Source organism: Pristiophorus japonicus, chromosome 23 (assembly GCF_044704955.1).
Source record: "Pristiophorus japonicus isolate sPriJap1 chromosome 23, sPriJap1.hap1, whole genome shotgun sequence".
NCBI lineage: Eukaryota > Metazoa > Chordata > Chondrichthyes > Pristiophoridae > Pristiophorus > Pristiophorus japonicus.
In genome coordinates, this window is record NC_091999.1 from 16,076,148 (window position 1) to 16,093,559 (window position 17,412).

The window sequence follows — 17,412 nt, forward strand, 5'->3', positions numbered from 1 at the left end:
CACCGGTTGTTTATGAAGCCTCCCCGGCTCCCTGCTGGTCCATTACTCCGCTCCGTCCCGCTGAAAAGGACACTTCTGAGGAGCCTGTCCAAAACATGTCTCCTCCGCCATGACACACACCGCGCATGCTCCAAACACAGCCAGGCCCGCGCCTGCGCACTGAGCTCCTGTAGTCTGGGTGCAGCACATTCTCCCCTGCTGCGCATGCTGGGTACATATGACCATGAGAAATAGGAGCAGGAGTGGGCCACCCAGACCCCCGAGCCTGCTCCCCATTCAATAAGGTCATGGCTGATCTGATCATAGACTCAGCTCTACTTTTTAGGAAGCTCAGGTTTGAAGACTAGAAGTATCATCTGTTAGTTGGGAAGGGACTGTCGTTTCTCTCCGTTCTGTTCCTTGTGGAAATATATCCTGCAGTATTCTGACTATTATGGGCTTCTGAACTCGCACAGATGTTCTGACCACTGGGCAGAATAATGCAACGCTCCAATCTATGGGTGTGGAATTGCTGCTGGCAGGTATCAATCAGTCACATGCTGATTGCCGATTTAGGTCTAAGAGCAAAGCAATTTGAGAGTTGTTCAACCATGATTGGACAGCAATTTCAGTCCAATTGTATGGGTCGACATTTGACAGACAGAACCTTCTCCAGGCCAAAGCCTGGACCCATGTAAACCATAAAGCCACACCAGACTTCTAAGCTGCTATTCTGAAGCGTGAGACAGAACAATCAATGAGTTACTCAAGCAAAATGTTGACATTTCTTTGAGCGCAGAAGGGTGCTCAAGAATAGACCTGGTGTCTCGCTGTACAGATTACAGAATCAGACATCAGTACCTCACTACTTCTTACAATTGTCTTATTTGTTTCCACTGATGGTGTAGTTGGTATAGCTAGTGTGCAGCTGAGCCCAAGAGGCGAGATAGTCCCAGGTTCAATCATTGCTTTTTGCAGAGCTAGCTGGTCTCAGACAGCAGTTTGGAGATACAGTTGGTTTCGGTGCCCCTGGACTCAGGAAACTAGAATTTCGGACAGATCCACTGATCCCTACTTGCAAGAAAACTTGTCAAATTTGGACTCGGTTGTGATACCCATGGTCAAGTTTCTTTCGGACATTTACTGAAGGATTGCCACTTGGGAAAGTAGCATACGGCATCCATGTGCTGCCAAACTGTCCCCAGCACGAGTTAGCACCTTGAGGGGACAGGGTAGGACAGTGAAGAAATTGCCTTGTACATTTAAGGAAAATAGGATCCAATGTCAGGATTGAGTCAGATGGCATTTTCTTTTCAGACTTGTTAGCCAAATGTTGGAACAAAGTCTCCACCAAGCGCAGCTCTCCACCAGCTGGAGTGGCGGCTGTCCTGCAGGAGCCGCTGCTCAGGAATCCGTACTTCCACGATCAAGGTTTTAGGTGGCAGTCGGACGAGAGGGCTGTGGCTGGCGAGGTGACCATGGTCAGGGACCTGCTGGATGGTGGAGGAGCAGGCTGGATGGCGCCAGACATGCTGGCATGGCGCCTAAATTCGGCCGACGTCCACTGCGTGGCCGATGCCATCAAGTCGCTAAAAGCAGCTCTGGGCCCTGACTCTGTTAGGTGTGTCGAGGAGGCTCAAGCACGTGGGGAGATCCCGTCCGAACTGACCCCCATCTGGACGGAATTCCTCATCGGCGCCAAATCCCGGAACCTCCCTCGGGAGCCGGTGCCTCACAACTTGAGCCACCTCAAGGTAATCCCCTCCGTGCCTTTCAGTTCCGCGCGGTGGGGTTTCCTGTACGGGCTGCTCCTGCACACTCTCAACCTTGTCATCCTCGTCTGCCATCTGGACACGCCATGGCGTACCATCTTGCCATCCGGAGGAGGCGGGGGTCCCCGATGGAGTGCACTCTTCGCAGGAGTCCTCCCGCTATTTATCGGGAACTTGGCCTGGAGGGTGGTGCATGGAGCAGGCCCGTGCAATAAATTTTTAAGTCGGCTCATGGGCTCCCAGACCGCCTGCAATTTCTGCGGTCTGCAAGAGTCTGTGTTCCACGTTTTAAGTGAATATACGAGGTTGCAGCCCCTGTTCCATTATTTAAATGAGTTGGTCCTCTATTTCTGGCTGCACTTCAGTCCCACACTCCTGATCTTTGGGCACCCTGTGCGGAGGGGAGCGGGTAGGTCCGAAGGCCTACTTGTAGGACTGCTCCTGGGCACGGCCAAGGGTGCCATCAGCCGGTCCAGGCAGCGGGCGGTCGAGGGGGTCGTTAAGCCTGACTGCTTACCTCTCTTCCGTGCTTACATCCGGGCCAGGGTGTCCCTGGAGATGGAGCACACGGTGTCCACCGTTACACTCGCGGCCTTCCGCGAGAGGTGGGCACCGGAGGGACTGGAGTGCATTGTCACCCCCAGCAACCAAATTTTAATTTGATTTTATATGTTTTAAAGTTTAATTTGTTTTAATTGCTGGGTTTTAGTGTCCCCCTCCCCTTTTATAGGGGGCACTTGTAAATTATCGTTTTACTACCCCAAAAAAAAACCCACAAAAATCACAAAAAAAAAATGGCACGTGAAAAGTGTTTGGAGTGTGCCCCAGATTGGGGGGCACTTGGATTAATTTATTATGTTTTCCCCAAAAGAGTTGTTAGCCAAATGTTCCCACGTGGATATGTCGACTAGTTCAAAGAGTCAATAACGAAAAGGAAATCTAACAAAAAAAAAATCGAGCTCTGATTATGACGATACTAGTCTACTGATGTACAACCAACCACTCAATGGCACCTCGATGCAGGTAGACAGCTGAGCAGTGTCTCGGAAAGGAATTGTACAACTTAACCCTGTGTTGAAAAAAAAGTCTTATTCTTGTCTCCAGTGGGCAAAGGTTCATCAACACTCTTTGACCATTTGATGCTGCAGACCTCATCGAAATAATTTATTAATTTTTTCAGATAGGTTTCAGCCCTCAGCAAGAGGACCTAATTGCCCTGCAATGTGTAGGGATGCAAGTCTGAAGGAGTAACATGCAAAATAAGCAAGCTCATACCATCCCAGCAGAATGTTTGCGATCTGTGTTTGTGTCGAGTTACAGGTACCGAAGTGTTGGTACAGGTGCCAAGCTGCTTGTGTTTAAAAGATCATTTCAGTGTCTCATTACATTTTATTGCAAGGATAGTGTTACTGATCTGTAGGGAAAGCCAAGGACTTTAACATGCTACCATTAGGTCATCAACTTTAATTTCATTAAATTTTACAGCACAGAAGGAGGCCATTCAGCCAATCACGTGCCGGCTCTTTGAAAGAGCTGTCCAAGTTAGTCCCACGACCCTGCCCTTTCCCGCCATAGCCTTGCAATTTTTTCCATTTCAAGTATATATCCAATTCCCTTTTGAAAGTTACTATTGAATCTGCAACAGACTGATTCCCGGGATGGCTGGACTGACATGTGAGGAGAGACTAGATCAACTGGGAACTTATACATTGGAGTTTAGAAAGATGAGAGGGGATCTCATAGAAACATATAAGATTCTGACGGGACTGGACAAGTTAGATGCGGGAAGAATGTACCCGATGTTGGGGGAGTCCAGAACCAGGGGACACAGTCTTAGGATAAGGGGTAGATGCTTTAGGACTGAGATTAGGAGAAACTTCTTCACTCAGAGAGTTGTTAACCTGTGGAATTCCTTGCCGCAGAGAGTTGTTGATGCCAGTTCATTGGATATATTCAAGAGGGAGTTAGATGTGTCCCTTACAGCTAAGGGGATCAAGGGGTATGGAGAGAAAGCAGGAAAGGGGTACTGAGGGAATGATCAGCCGTGATCTCATTGAATGGTGGTGCAGGCTCGAAGGGCCGAATGGCCTACTCCTGCACCTATTTTCTATGTTTCCCTGCCCACTCCACGGAACCCTTTACTCTCTTATCGCTCAAAAATCTGGCTATCTCTACCTTAAATATATTCAATGACCCAGCCTCCACTGCTCTCTGAGGCAGAGAATTCCACAGATTTACAACCCTCTGAGGGAAGAAATTCCTCCTCATCTCAGTTTTAAATGAGCGGAGCAAAAAGGCTGCATTTGTGACTCGAACAGGATTTACTGTGATTGCTTTGGGCACTGAACCATGTTCATTCTGGCACCTCATGTTTGTTTCTGATGATCTTAATAACCCCTATACCTGAGCTGGAGATTAATATTGTGTATAATTTTGAATACATTATCTTTGTTTCAAACAAATTTGTCGAATATTTGATTCCTCCATGATCAGAGGAGACTAATTGATGTTCTGTTACTGACTCTTCCATTTTAGTGCTTTTTATTAATCTAACTTATATCACTTCTCACCTAGTTCGCCTTCTATCAAACCCCAAACTTGTTCCATTTGAGTACATGGGTTGTGGTTGTTGTAGACTTAACTGCAGTGTCTCACCTTAAACTCAGCTGAAATCCTTTGAACCACCCCTTTATTGAACCATCTTGCATAAGGTTTGAAATCTGTTACTTTCTGTAACCCATTTTTGGAACCGATTGAATTTTAAAAACTCATCCATGCATTTTGCACGTGATAGCCTGTGAAATATTCTGATATTTGTAATTGTCATTGCCACACACTCCGTTCCCGAGTGACAAACTCCATCCCTCTCCCCAACTTCTGTCTGAGCCTGAACCAGACTGTTCGCAACCTTGGTTTCATACTTAACCCTGAAATACATTATTTGATCAGATATCAACAGCATAGTTAAGACTGCCTATTTCCACCTCTGTAACATCATCCGTCCCCGCTCTTGCCTCAGCTCATCCACTTCTGAAGCCCTCATCCATGCCTTTGTTACTTCTGGACTTGACTATTCCAACGCATTCCTCCCACATTCTACTCTACATAAACTAGTGTTAATCCAAAATTCGGCTGCCCATGCCCTAACTCGCACCAAGTCCAGCTCACCCATCACCCCAGTGCTCACTGACCTATATTGGTTTCTAGTTGAGCAACGCCTTGATTTCAAAATTCTTATGCTTATTTTCAAATCCTTCCGTGACCTTGCCCATCCCTAGCTCTGTAAATTCCTCCAGCCCCACAAACACCGCTGACACCCGCCCACCCATGAGATATCTGTCTTCCTGAGCATCCCTGATTATAATTGGTGGCTGTGCCTTCTGTTCTCCAGGCCCCAAGTTCTGGAAAACCCAGCCTAAAACTTTCTGTCTAACCTGTGCAGTACCTGCCCTGGCAGTTCTTGATGGGATAGTGTAGAGCAAGCTTTTCTCTCTTATCTAACCTGTGCTGTATCTTCCCTCCGAGTGTTTGATGGGACAGTGTAGAGTGAGCTTTACTCAGTATCTAACCCGTGTTGTTCCTGCCCTGGGAATGTTTAATGAGACTAGCGGGAGTTTTACTCTGTATCTAACCAGTGCTGTACCAGCAATGAGAGTGTTTGATGGAGCAATCTATGTGGAGCTTTACTCTCTGACTGACCCGTGCTGTGCCTGTTGTGTGAGTGTTTGATGGGACAGCGTAGAGGGAGATTAACTCTGTATCTAACCAATGCTGTACCTACCCTGTGAGTGTTTGGGACAGGCTAGAAGGAGACTTAACCTTTAATAACCCATGCTGTGCCTACCTGGGAATGTCTGGTGAGACTGTGTAGAGGGAGCTTTACTCTGCATCTAACCTGACTTGTCCTCCTCCTCATCATCATCATCATCATAGGCAGTCCCTCGGAATCGAGGAAGACTTGCTTCCACTCCTGAAGTGAGTTATTTGATGTCTGAACAGTCCAATATGAGAGCCACAGACTCTGTCACAGGTGGGACAGATAAGCATTGAGGGAAGGGGTGGGTGTGATTGGTTCGCCACATGCTCTTTCCGCTGCCTGCGCTTGATTTCTGCATGCTCTCGGCATTGAGACTCGAAGTGCTCAGCAACTTCCCGGATGCACTTTCTCGAATTAAGGTGGTCTTTGGCCAGGGAATCCCAGTTGTCAGTGGGGATGTCGCACTTTATCAGGGAGGATTTGAGGTTGTCCTTGTAACGTTTCCGCTGCCCACCTTTGGCTCATTTGCCATGAAGGAGCTCCACATAGAGCACTTGGTTTGGGAGTCTTGTGTCTGGCATGCGAACTATGTGGCCTGCCCAGTGGAGTTAATCGAGTGTGGTCAGTGCTTCAATGCTGGGGACGTTAGCCTGGACAAGGACGCTGATGTTGGTGTGCCAGTCCTCCCAGGGGATTTGTAGGTTCTTGCAGAGACATTGTTGGTGATATATCTCCAGTGACTTGAGCGTCTACTGTACATGGTCCATGCCTTTAAGCCATACAGGAGGGCGGGTATTACTACAATCCTGTAGACCATGAGCTTGGTGGTACCTGCCCTGCGAATAGTTGATGGGACAGTGTAGAGGGAGCTTTACTCTGTATTTAACCCATGCTGTACCTGCCCTTGCAATGTCTGGCAGAACAGTGTAGAGGGAGATTTTCTCTATATCTATCCGATGCTATATCTGCCCTGGAATGACTGGACAAGTTAGATGGAGATGTAGTCTGTATCCAACTTGTGCTGTACTTGCCCTGGGAATGACTGATGGAACAGTATAGAGGGAGCTGTATCATCTTTGTTTAACCCATGTTGTACTTGCTCTGGAAATGTTTGATGGGACAGTGTGGAGAGAGCATTACTCTGTATCTAACCCATGCTGTACTTTCCCTGCAAGTGTCTGATGGGACAGCGTATTGAGATCCTTACTGTGTACCTACTCATGTGCGTCATACACCGTAGAGGACGAAAACCACACTGTGAATCCGGGAGGAGCTTCTCAGCCACAGGGAGAAGATGGTTTGGGAGGATTCTAGTGATGGCTTTCCCAGTGGCTGATAACAGGGCGATCCATCTGTAATTGCCGCAATCGGACTTGTCCCCTTTGTTAAAGATTACTGCATCTCTGAGATCTCCAGGCATGCTCTCCTCCTTCCAGATGAGAGAGATGAGGTCATGCATTTTTGACAATATTGCCTCTCTGCTATACTTTAGTGCCTCAGTGGGGATTTCATCCGCTCCCATTGCCTTGTTGTTCTTGAGCTGGTGGATGGCCTTTTCTATCTCGTGCAGGGCTGGGGTTTTGCGGAGATGTTGGCGGGTAGCATGCTGTGGGTTGGAGTCGAGGACACTCGAGTCAAAGGCAGAGTCTCAGTTAAAGAGATCTTCGAATTTCTCCTTCTGACTGCCTCAGTGTCCTTGATGAGTGTTTCCCCATTCTTGGCCAGCAGTGGGGTGGGGCCTTGGGTGCTTGGGCCATAGGTGGCCTCGACTGCGATGAAGATTCGTCACACATCATGGCTGTCGGCCAGCTGCTGAACCTCCTGTGATTTCTCGACCCACCATCTATGCTTTAGGTCACAGGTTTTTTCTTGGACCTCGGCCTTAAGCCATCTGTAATGCTGCTTTGCTGTTCCCGAGTTGGGTTGTTGTTTTAGGTTCAGAAATGCCCTGTGCTTGCTAACAATTAGCTCTTGGATCTCCTCGTCATTCTCATTAAACCAGTCCTGGTGTTTCCTCGATCAGACCAACATCACCAGCATCAAAGCACTGACCACACTCGACCAGTTCCATTGGGTGGGCCACATTGTTCACAACTATTTTAAGTAAAACAATAATCAAGTGTCCCCTGATTAAAGTGGGGAGGGGCGTCACACTCCAGAAACTTTCATTAAAGTGCCCCTTTATTATTTTTGAGGGCACCAAAAACAAAACTTAACAATTCAACATTAAGGGAAGCTTTGTCAAATCAAATCAAATTTATTAAAATTAAAATTCAGTTCCCTCTTGAAATGATGCACTCCAGTCTCTGCGGTGCCCATCTCTCGTGGATACCGCATGCTCCATCTCCAGGGACACACATAGAAACATAGAAACATAGAACATAGGTGCAGAAGTAGCCCATTCGAGCCTTCTAGCCTGCACCGCCATTCAATGAGTTCATGGCTGAACATGCAACTTCAGTACCCCATTCCTGCTTTCGCGCCATACCCTTTGATCCTCCTAGTAGTAAGGACTTCATCGAATTCCTTTTTGAATATATTTAGTGAATTGGCCTCAACAACTTTCTGTGGTAGAGAATTCCCCAGGTTCAGCACTCTCTGGGTGAAGACGTTTCTCCTCATCTCGGTCCTAAATGGCTTACCCTTTATCCTTCGACTGTGACCCCTGGTTCTGGACTTCCCCAACATTGGAACATTCTTCCTGCATCTAACCTGTCTAAACCCATCAGAATTTTAAACGTTTCTATGAGATCCCCTCTCATTCTTCTGAACTCCAGTGAATACAAGCCCAGTTGATCCAGTCTTTCTTGATATGTCAGTCCCACCATCCCGGGAATCAGTCTGGTGAACCTTCGCTGCACTCCCTCAATAGCAAGAATGTCCTTCCTCAATTTAGGAGGCCAAAACTGTACACAATACTCCAGGTTTGGCCTCACCAAGGCCCTGTACAACTGTAGCAACACCTCGCTGTCCCTGTACTCAAATCCCCTCACGATGAAGGCCAACATGCCATTTGCTTTCTGAACCGCCTGTACCATGACACCCAGGTCTCGTTACACCTCCCCTTTTCCTAATCTGGCTTGCCACATTGTTCACATGGTTCACACAAGACTCCCAAAGCAAGCGCTCTGCTCAGAACTTCTACATGGCAAGCGAGCTCAAGGTGGGCAGACGAACCATTTCAAGTACACCGTCAAAGCTTCCTTGATAAAATGCAACATCCCCACTGATACCTGGGAGTCCCTGGCCAAAGTCCACTCTAAGTAGAGGAAATGCATCCGGGGAGGGCGCTGAGCACCTCAAGTCTCATCGCTGAGCGCATGCAGAAACCAAGCAGAGGAGCATGCGGCAAACCAGTCCCACCCACCCTTTCTTTCAACGACTGGCTGTCCTACCTGTGACCAAGACTGTAATTCCCGTATTCGACTGTTTAGTCACCTAAGAACTCACCTTTCGAGTGTAAGCAACTCTTCCTCGATTTCGAGGGACTGCCTATAATGATGATGATGTGTACCTAACCTGGGTTGTGCCTGTCCTGTGCAATTTTGGATTGCCTGTTTAGAAAGACATTTACCCTGCATCTAAATTATGCTGTACTTGCCCTGTGAGTGTTTGATGGGACAGTGTAGAGGGAGATTCACTCTGTATCGAACCCATGCTGTGCTTGCACTGGGAGTGTTTGATGGGACAGTGCAGAGGGAGCTTCACTCTGTATCTAACCCCTGCTGTACCTGCCCTGGGAGTGTTGGATTGGTGAATGTAGAGGGAGCTTTAATCCGGATCTAACACGTGCTGTACCTGCCCTGGGAGTGTTTGATAGGTCACTGTAGAGGGAGCTTTACTCTCTATCTAACATGTGCTGTACCTGCCACCAGTACGCTTGCGGCCTTCTGTAAGAGATCAGCACCAGACGGACTGGAGTGCATCATCGCCTCCAGCAACCAACTGTTAATTTGATTTAAGTTTACAGTCCAAAGTTTAATTGGTTTATTTTGTGTCTCCTCCCACCTTTAATCAGGGGGCTTTTTATTTACAGATTAACAACAAAATACTTGTGCTGTACCTGCCCTGGGATTGTTTCTTGGGACAGTGCAGAGTGAGCTTTATTCTGTATCTAACCCGTGCTGTAAATGCCCTGGGAATACCTGGTGGGACAGTGCAGCTGGATCCTTACTGTGTATTTAATATGTGCTGTACCTGCCCTGGGAGTGTTTTATGAGTCAGCGTACAGCAAGCTTTAAATTGTAACTAACCCGTGCTGTACCTGCCCTGGGATTGTTTAGGACAGTACAGAGGGAGCTTTACTCTGTATATAACCGTGCAGTATCTTGCCCACTCCTGCACCGATTTAACATGGTCTTATGTACCCAGCGTGCCCCGCGGAGAAGAAAGTGCCGCACCCAGACAACAGGAGCTCAGTGCGCAGGCGTGGGCACTGGCTGTGTTTGGAGCATGCGCGAGGATTGTAATGGCGGAGAAGACATGTTTTGAGAAGGCTCCTCAGAAGTGTACTTTTCAGCGGGACAGAGCGGAGTAAGGGACCAGCGGGGAGGTGGGGAGGCTTCATAAACAACCGGTGCCCGCCGCAAGCCAGAATAATAACCGGAATATCGGCGGTTGCAGCTTCGGGGCTTTCTCCCGTCACAGGCCCAGGATAATGGCGGCCATCTTCGTACAGGAAGGCAGGTTCCGCGTTCCTCCATTTTGATTCAGTGAGTAGCACCGCGCATGCGCGGCCATCTTGGTGCAGGAACAAAGTGAATGATGTCAGTGTCTGGAACTGAACCCAGCCAGAGTCAGTACCTTCAGGGGAGGGGAACCAGTGAGTGCAGAACTGAACCCAGCCAGAGTCAGTACCTTCAGGGGAGGGGAACCAGTGAGTGTGGACCTGAACCCAGCCAGAGTCAGTACCTTCAGGGACCAGTGATTGATTGGTGCCGCGGCCCCGCCCCCCCGCCACTGATTGGTGCGGAGCAGCGCGCTGGGTGGGCTGGTGCCCCGCGCCGCCTCGCCATTGGCTGCGGGCTGAGTGTTGCGGGCGGGCGGTTGGGTGGTTTGTTGGGGGGCTCCGCTCGCAGCCTTTGAGCTCGGGGCCCAGGTGAGGCGAGGCGGAGTTGTGCGCAGGCGCGGTGCCAGCCTATTGTGGGAGATTAGCTGCGGACGGACGATGTTTTGCCCCACGCGGAGGATGGATGAGCAGCCCGGGCAGCGCGCTCAGCCTCCCTGAGGACTCACCTTCTCATGGACACGTGCGGGCGGTGAGATTTGGCCGCCGAGTCGGCGGGTGGCGGCTGTGGAGCACCTTCGGGTGGGGACGGGCCTTGGTTACTGTCGGGGTTTGCCGGGAGTTCGTCCGCCATCTTTGGGCAGCACGGGGCCACCTGCCACGGGGGGCGGGGCTTCCTCAACGTCACAATACTTTCAATTGTCCCGCTGCAGGGCAGGGAGCATGCGCGGCGGCCATCTTACTGCAGGGAGCAGGTGCAGGATGGGGACTAGTGACATGAATACATGAGAACATCAGAAATAGGAGATGAGTCGGCCCTTTGGCCCCTCGAGCCGGCTACCATTCAATAAGATGATGGTTGCAGCATCTGGGGTGGTTCTCCTTGGAGCAGTGAAGGTGCAGGGCAGGTTTAACAGAGATGCTCACAATCAGGAAGACTTTAGATTGAGTCAGGGAACAGAGTGGTTCTGCTCACACAATCAGAGAATGGTTACAGCACGGAAGGCCGTTCGGCCCATCGAACCCTTGCCTGCTCCCAGCTAGTCCCACTGCCTGCCCTTCCCCCAGCCCTGCAAATGTTTTCTTTCAGATACTTATCCAACTTTTTTTTTTGAAAGCTGTGATTGAGTCTTCCTCCACCATCCTTTCAGGCCGTGCTTTCCGGATCCTAACCACTCGCTGCGTAAAATAGATTTTCTGATGTCACCTTTGGTTCTTTTGCCATTCACCTTAAATCCATCTCCTCTGATTCTCTACCCTTCTGCCAGTGGGAACAGTATCTCTCTATCTACTCTGTCCACACCCCTCATGATTTTGAACACTTCTATCAATTCTCCTCTCAACCTTCTCTGCTCTAAGGAGAACAACCCGAGCTTCTCCAGTCAATCCACGGAACTGAAGTCCCTCATCTCGTGAATCATTCTTGTCAATCTTTTCTGCACCCTCTCTCAGGCCTTCACATCCTAATGTGCGATGCCCAGAATTGGACACAATGCTCCAGTTGAGGCCGAACCAGTGTTTTACAAAGGTTCATCATAACCTCCTTGCTTTTGTACTCTGTGATGCCCAGCTACCTGTAAGCTTTTTTAACTGCTTTCCCAGCCTGTCCTGTCACCTTCAGTGATTTGTCCACATATACCCGCAGGTCTCACTGTTCATGCACCGCCTTTCGGATTGTACCCTTCAGTTTATATTGTCTATCCTTGTTTATTTCATCATGCTTCTCTAATTTTATTTCTTCACTCAGGTTCACGGTCTTGTTTTATTTCTTCCTCCAAGCCCCTCAACTTAATCTGGCAGTGTAATGTTGGCGAGTAGTGATTGATTGCCCTGGGAACCAACAGGAAGGGAGGTCAGAGGCCGGAGTGCCCAGGGAGCAGCGAGTTCTGCAACCAATCGCGGTGCTTGAGGGGTGGATCCTGAGTCGGCCTGTCGGGTGAGTCTGTGTGAATCCCTGTTAAACAATTTATCTTTTAAAAGTTAAATCAAGATTTCTTTTGTTAACAAAACAATGTAACATTGCTCAGTTTTTTGTTTTCCTGGAGCTCCTATTATGAGTTTCAGACACTTCAGTGCCAAGTTAATCAGGTGTTTAAATGTCATTCATTTTCCTCTTTCCATGACGCTGTTAGTTAAAGGGACAGAGATTGATTTCCCCGCATTATGCATTCGTAGTATTTAAAGTAACATCCTTCCTGTTGTTAGTGAGTTACATTCTGTGCTGGGCGAGATGGCTGGTGTTATCAGCCTTTAAAATACGCATTCTCTTGTTCAAATCTCTCCAGGGTCTCACCCTTCCCTATCTCTGTAACCTCCTCCAGCCCACCAACCCTCTTTGGAACAAAGGAGGCTGAGGGGAGATCTTAATGAGGTGTATAAAATTATGAGCGGCCTAGATAGAGTGGAGAGGAAGGATCTATTTCCCTTCACAGAGGGGTCAGCAACCAGCAGAACTTTTTAGCCAGTACGCAGCAAGCCCAAAAAGAGAGGGGTAAGTTCTGGACTTAGTATTGGGGACTGAAGCTGGGTAAGTGGAAGGGGTATCGATGGGACAGCATTTTGGTGCTAGTGATCATAATTCAGTTTGATTTAGGGTAGTTATGGAAAAGGACAAAGACAGACCAGGAATAAAAGTTCTCAATTGGGGAAAAGCCAATTTTACTAAGCTGAGATGTGATTTAGCCAAAGTGGACTGGAAGCAGCTATATGAGTTGGTGAGAGATTGGGAAACGTTGGTGTTCAGAGGGACCTTGGTGTCCTTGTACACGTATCACTGAAAGTTAATATGTAGGTACAGCAAGCAACGAAGAAAGCAAATGGTATGTTGGCCTTTATTACAAGAGGATTTGAGTACAAGAGTAAAGACGTCTTACTGCAATTATATAGGGTCCTGGTGAGACTGCTGCTGGAGTATTGTGTACAGTTTTGGCTGCTTACCTAAGGAAGGATGTACTTGCTGTTAAGGATGGCAACGAAGGTTCACCAAACTGAATTCCTGGGATGGGAGGATTGTCCTATGAGGAGAGATTGAGTAGACTAGGCATGTATTTTCTAGAGTTTAGAAGAATGAGAGATGATCTCATTGAAACAGACAAAATTCTTACAAGGCGTGACAGGATAGATGCAGGGAGGATGTTTCCTCTGGCTGAGGAGTCTAGAACCAGGGGTCACAGTCTCAAAATAAGGGGTTGGCCATTTAGGACTGAGATGAGCAGAAACTTATTCACTCATTAATCTTTGTAATTCTCTACCCCAGAGGGCTGTGGAGGCTCTGTCTTTGAGCATATTTAAGACAGAGATCGATAGATTTTTGTAAATTAAGGTAATCAAGGGATATGGAATAGTGCAGGAAAGTGAAGTTGAGGTAGAAGATCAGCCATGACCTCATTGAATGGCAGAGCAGGCTCGAGGGGCCGAATGGCTTACTCCTGCTCTGAAATCTTATGTTCTTTTGTTGAAGTTAAATCAGTCTCAGAGCAGTGGGAGGCATTCAATGAAGAGATAATGAGGGTTCAGAGGAAGTATGTTACCTTAAAGAAAAAGGGTGGGACTAATAAATCTAGAGTCCCCTGGATATCAACATAAGAAATAGCGGCAGGAGGAGGCCATAATGTCCCTCGAGCCTGCACGGCCATTCAATAAGATCATGGCTGATCATCGCCCTCAACGCCACTTTCCCGCCTGATCTCCATATCCCTTGATTCCCTTAATATACAAAAATCTATCTATCTCAACCTTGAATGGACTGAGCATCCACAGCCCTCTGGGGGAGAGAATGCCAAAGATTCACAACCCTCTGAGTGAAGAAATTCCTCTTCATCTCTGTCTTAAATGGCCTACCCCTTATCCTGAGACTGTGCCCCTAGTTCTTGACAGTCCAGCCAGGGGAATCAACCTGTCAGTCCCCTTCAGAACCTTGTATGCTTCAATGAGATCACCTCTCATTATTATAAATTCGAGCGTGTATAGGCCCATTCTACACACTATCTCATCATAAGACAGCCCTCTCATCCCAGGAATCTTGTGAACCTTTGTTGCACCATCTCCAAGGCAAGTGTTTCCGTCCTTAGATAAGAAAACAAAACTGTGCCCAATACTCCAGGTGTGGTCTCACCAAGGCCCTGTGCAATTGTAGCAAGACCTCCTTACTCTTATACTCCAAACCCTTGCAATAAAGGACAAACCATTTCCCTTCCTTATTGCTTGCATACCTGCATGCTCACTTTCTGTGTGTCTTGCACAAGGACATCCCAAATCTCTCTGAACACCGATGTTTAAAAGTTTCTCATAATTTAAAAGATATTCTGTTCTTCTGTTGTTCCTACCAAAGTGAATAACCTCACATTTCCCTACATTATACACCATCTGCCACCTTACTGCCCACTCACATAGTCTATCTATGTATATCTTGCAGACTCTTGTGTTCTCACAGCTTACTGTCCCACCTAGTTTTGTATCCTAAACAAATTTGGATACATTATACTCGGTCCCTTCATCTCGGTCATTAATCATGAAATCATCGAAATTTACAGCATGGCAGGAGACCATTTCAGCCCACCGTGTCCGTGCCGGCCGACAAACAGCTATCCAGCCTAATCCCACTCTCCAGCTCTCGGTCCGTAGCCCTGTCGGTGATGACACTTGAAGTGCACATCCGAGTATTTTTCAAATGTGCTGAGTGTTTCTGCCTCTACCACCCTTTCAGGCAGTGAGTTCCAGACCCCACAAACCTCTGGGTGAAGAAAATTCCCTTCGTATCTCCTCTGAACCAATTACTTTAAATCTGTGCCCCCTTGTTGTTGATCCCTCTGCCAAGGGAAACAGGTCCTTCCTATCCACTCTATCCAGGCCCCTCATAATTTAATACACTTTCATCAGGTCTCCCCTCAGTGTCCTCTGATCCAAAGAAAATTGACTCTGCATCTCCAATCTTTCCTCACAGCCAAAATTCTCCAGTCGAGGCAACATTCTTGTAAATCTCCTCTGTACCCTTTTCAGTACAATCACATCTTTCCTGTAATGTGGTGACCAGAACTGCACACAGTATTCCAATTGCGGCCTAACCAGTTCAAGCATAACCTCCGAGCTCTTGTATTCCATGCCTTGACTAATAAAGGCAAGTATTCCATATGCCTTCTTAACCACCTTATCTACCTGGCCTGCCACTTTCAGGGATCTGTGGACCTACACTCCAAGGTCCCTTTGTTCCTCTACAATTTTCAGTGTTGTAGCATTTAATGTATATTCCCTTGCCTTGTTAGACCTCCCCAAATGTATTACCTCACACTTATCTGGATTAAATTCCATTTGCCACTTTACTGCCCACCTGACCAGTACATTTATAGTTTCCTGCAGTGTGCAGTTTTCTACTTAATTCTCAACCACACAGCCTATTTTAGTGTCACCTTCAAACTTCTTAATCATACCCCCAACATTGAAGTCCAAGTCATTGATATATACCAGAAAAAACAAGGGACCCAGCACTGAGCCCTGCAGGACCCCACTGGAAACAGCCTTCCAGTCACAAAAACACCGAATGGTCCACTCCTGCAACTATTTTCTATGTTTCTATGACCCAACTTCCACAGCTCTCTGAGGCAGCAAATTCCACAGATTTACAACCCTTTGAGAGAAGACATTCCTCCTCATCTCAGTTTTAAATGGGTGGCCCCTTATTCTAAGATTATGCCCTCTAGTTCGAGTCTCCCCCATCAGTGGAAACATCCTCTCTGCATCCACCTTGTCCCGCCCCCTCATAATCTTATACGTTTCGATAAGATCACCTCTCATTCTTCTGAATTCCAATGGATAGAGGCCCAAACTACTCAACCTTTCCTCATAAGTCATCCCCCTCATCCCCAAAACCTTCTCTGAACTGCTTCCAAAGCAAGTATATCCTTTCATAAAGATGGATCAGGAAGGCCAAGATTCCGTTCGCCTTCCTGATCACTTGCTGTACCTGCATACTATCCTTTTGTGTTTCATGCACAAGTACCCCCAGGTCCCGCTGTACTGCAGCACTTTGCAATCTTTCTCAATTTAAATAATAACTTGCTCTTTGATTTTTTTTCTGTCAAAGTGCATGACCTCACACTTTCTAATATTAGACTCCATCTGCCAAATTTTTTCCCATTCACTTAGCCTATCTATGTCCTTTTGCAGATTTTATGTGTCCTCACACATTGCTTTTCCTCCCATCTTTGTATCGGCAGCAAACTTGGCAACATGACATTCAGTCCCTTCTTCCAAGTCCTTTAATATAGAATGTAAATAGTTGGGGTCCCAGCACTGAGCCCTGCAGCACCCCACTAGTTACTGGTTGCCAACCAGAGAATGCACCATTTATCCGACTCTCTGTTTTCTGTTAGTTAGCCAATCCTCTATCCTTGCTGATATATTACCCCCAACCCTGTGAACTTTTATCTTGTGCAGTAACCTTTTACGTGGCACCTTGTCAAATGCCTTCTGGAAGTACAAATACACCACAATCACTGGTTCCCCTTTATCCACCCTGTTTGTTACATCCTCAAAGAATTCCAGCAAATTTGTCAAACATGCCTTCCCCTTCATAAATCCATGCTGACTCTGCCTGACCGAATTTTGCTTTTCCAAATATCCTGCTACTGCTTCTTTAATAATGGACTCCAACATTTTCCCAACCACAGAAGTGAGGCTAACTGGTCTATAGTTTCCTGCTATTTTTCTGCCTCCTTTTTTAAATAAGGACGTTACATTTGCAGTTTTCCAATCGCTGGGACCTCCCCAGAATCCAGGGAATTTTGGTAAATTACAACCAATGCATCCACTATCCCTGCTGCGACTTCTCTTAAGACCCGAGGATGCAAGCCATCAGCTCCAGGGGATTTATCCACCTTTAGTCCCATTATCTTACTGAGTACCACCTTCTTAGTGATTGTGTTAAGTTCCTCCCCTCTGTTGCTCCTTGACTGTCCACTGTTGGGATATTGTTAGTGTCCTCGACCATAAAGACTGATAGAAAATATTTGTTCAGAGTTTCTGCCATCTCCATGTTCCCCATTACTAATTCCCCGGTCTCGTCCTCTAAGGGACCAACATTTACTTTAGCCACTCTTTTCCATTTTATATACCTATAGAAACTCTTGCTATCTGTTTTTATATTTTGTGCTAGTTTACTTTCATAGTCTATCTTCCCTTTC

The 17,412-nt window shown here is 47.3% G+C and overlaps 1 pseudogene; it reads left to right on the forward strand.

The window, feature by feature from the left end:
- Positions 1-11,989: 11,989 nt before the first annotated feature.
- Positions 11,990-17,412, forward strand: part of LOC139235403 (zinc finger protein 615-like) — a 39,860-nt pseudogene continuing 34,437 nt past the window's right edge.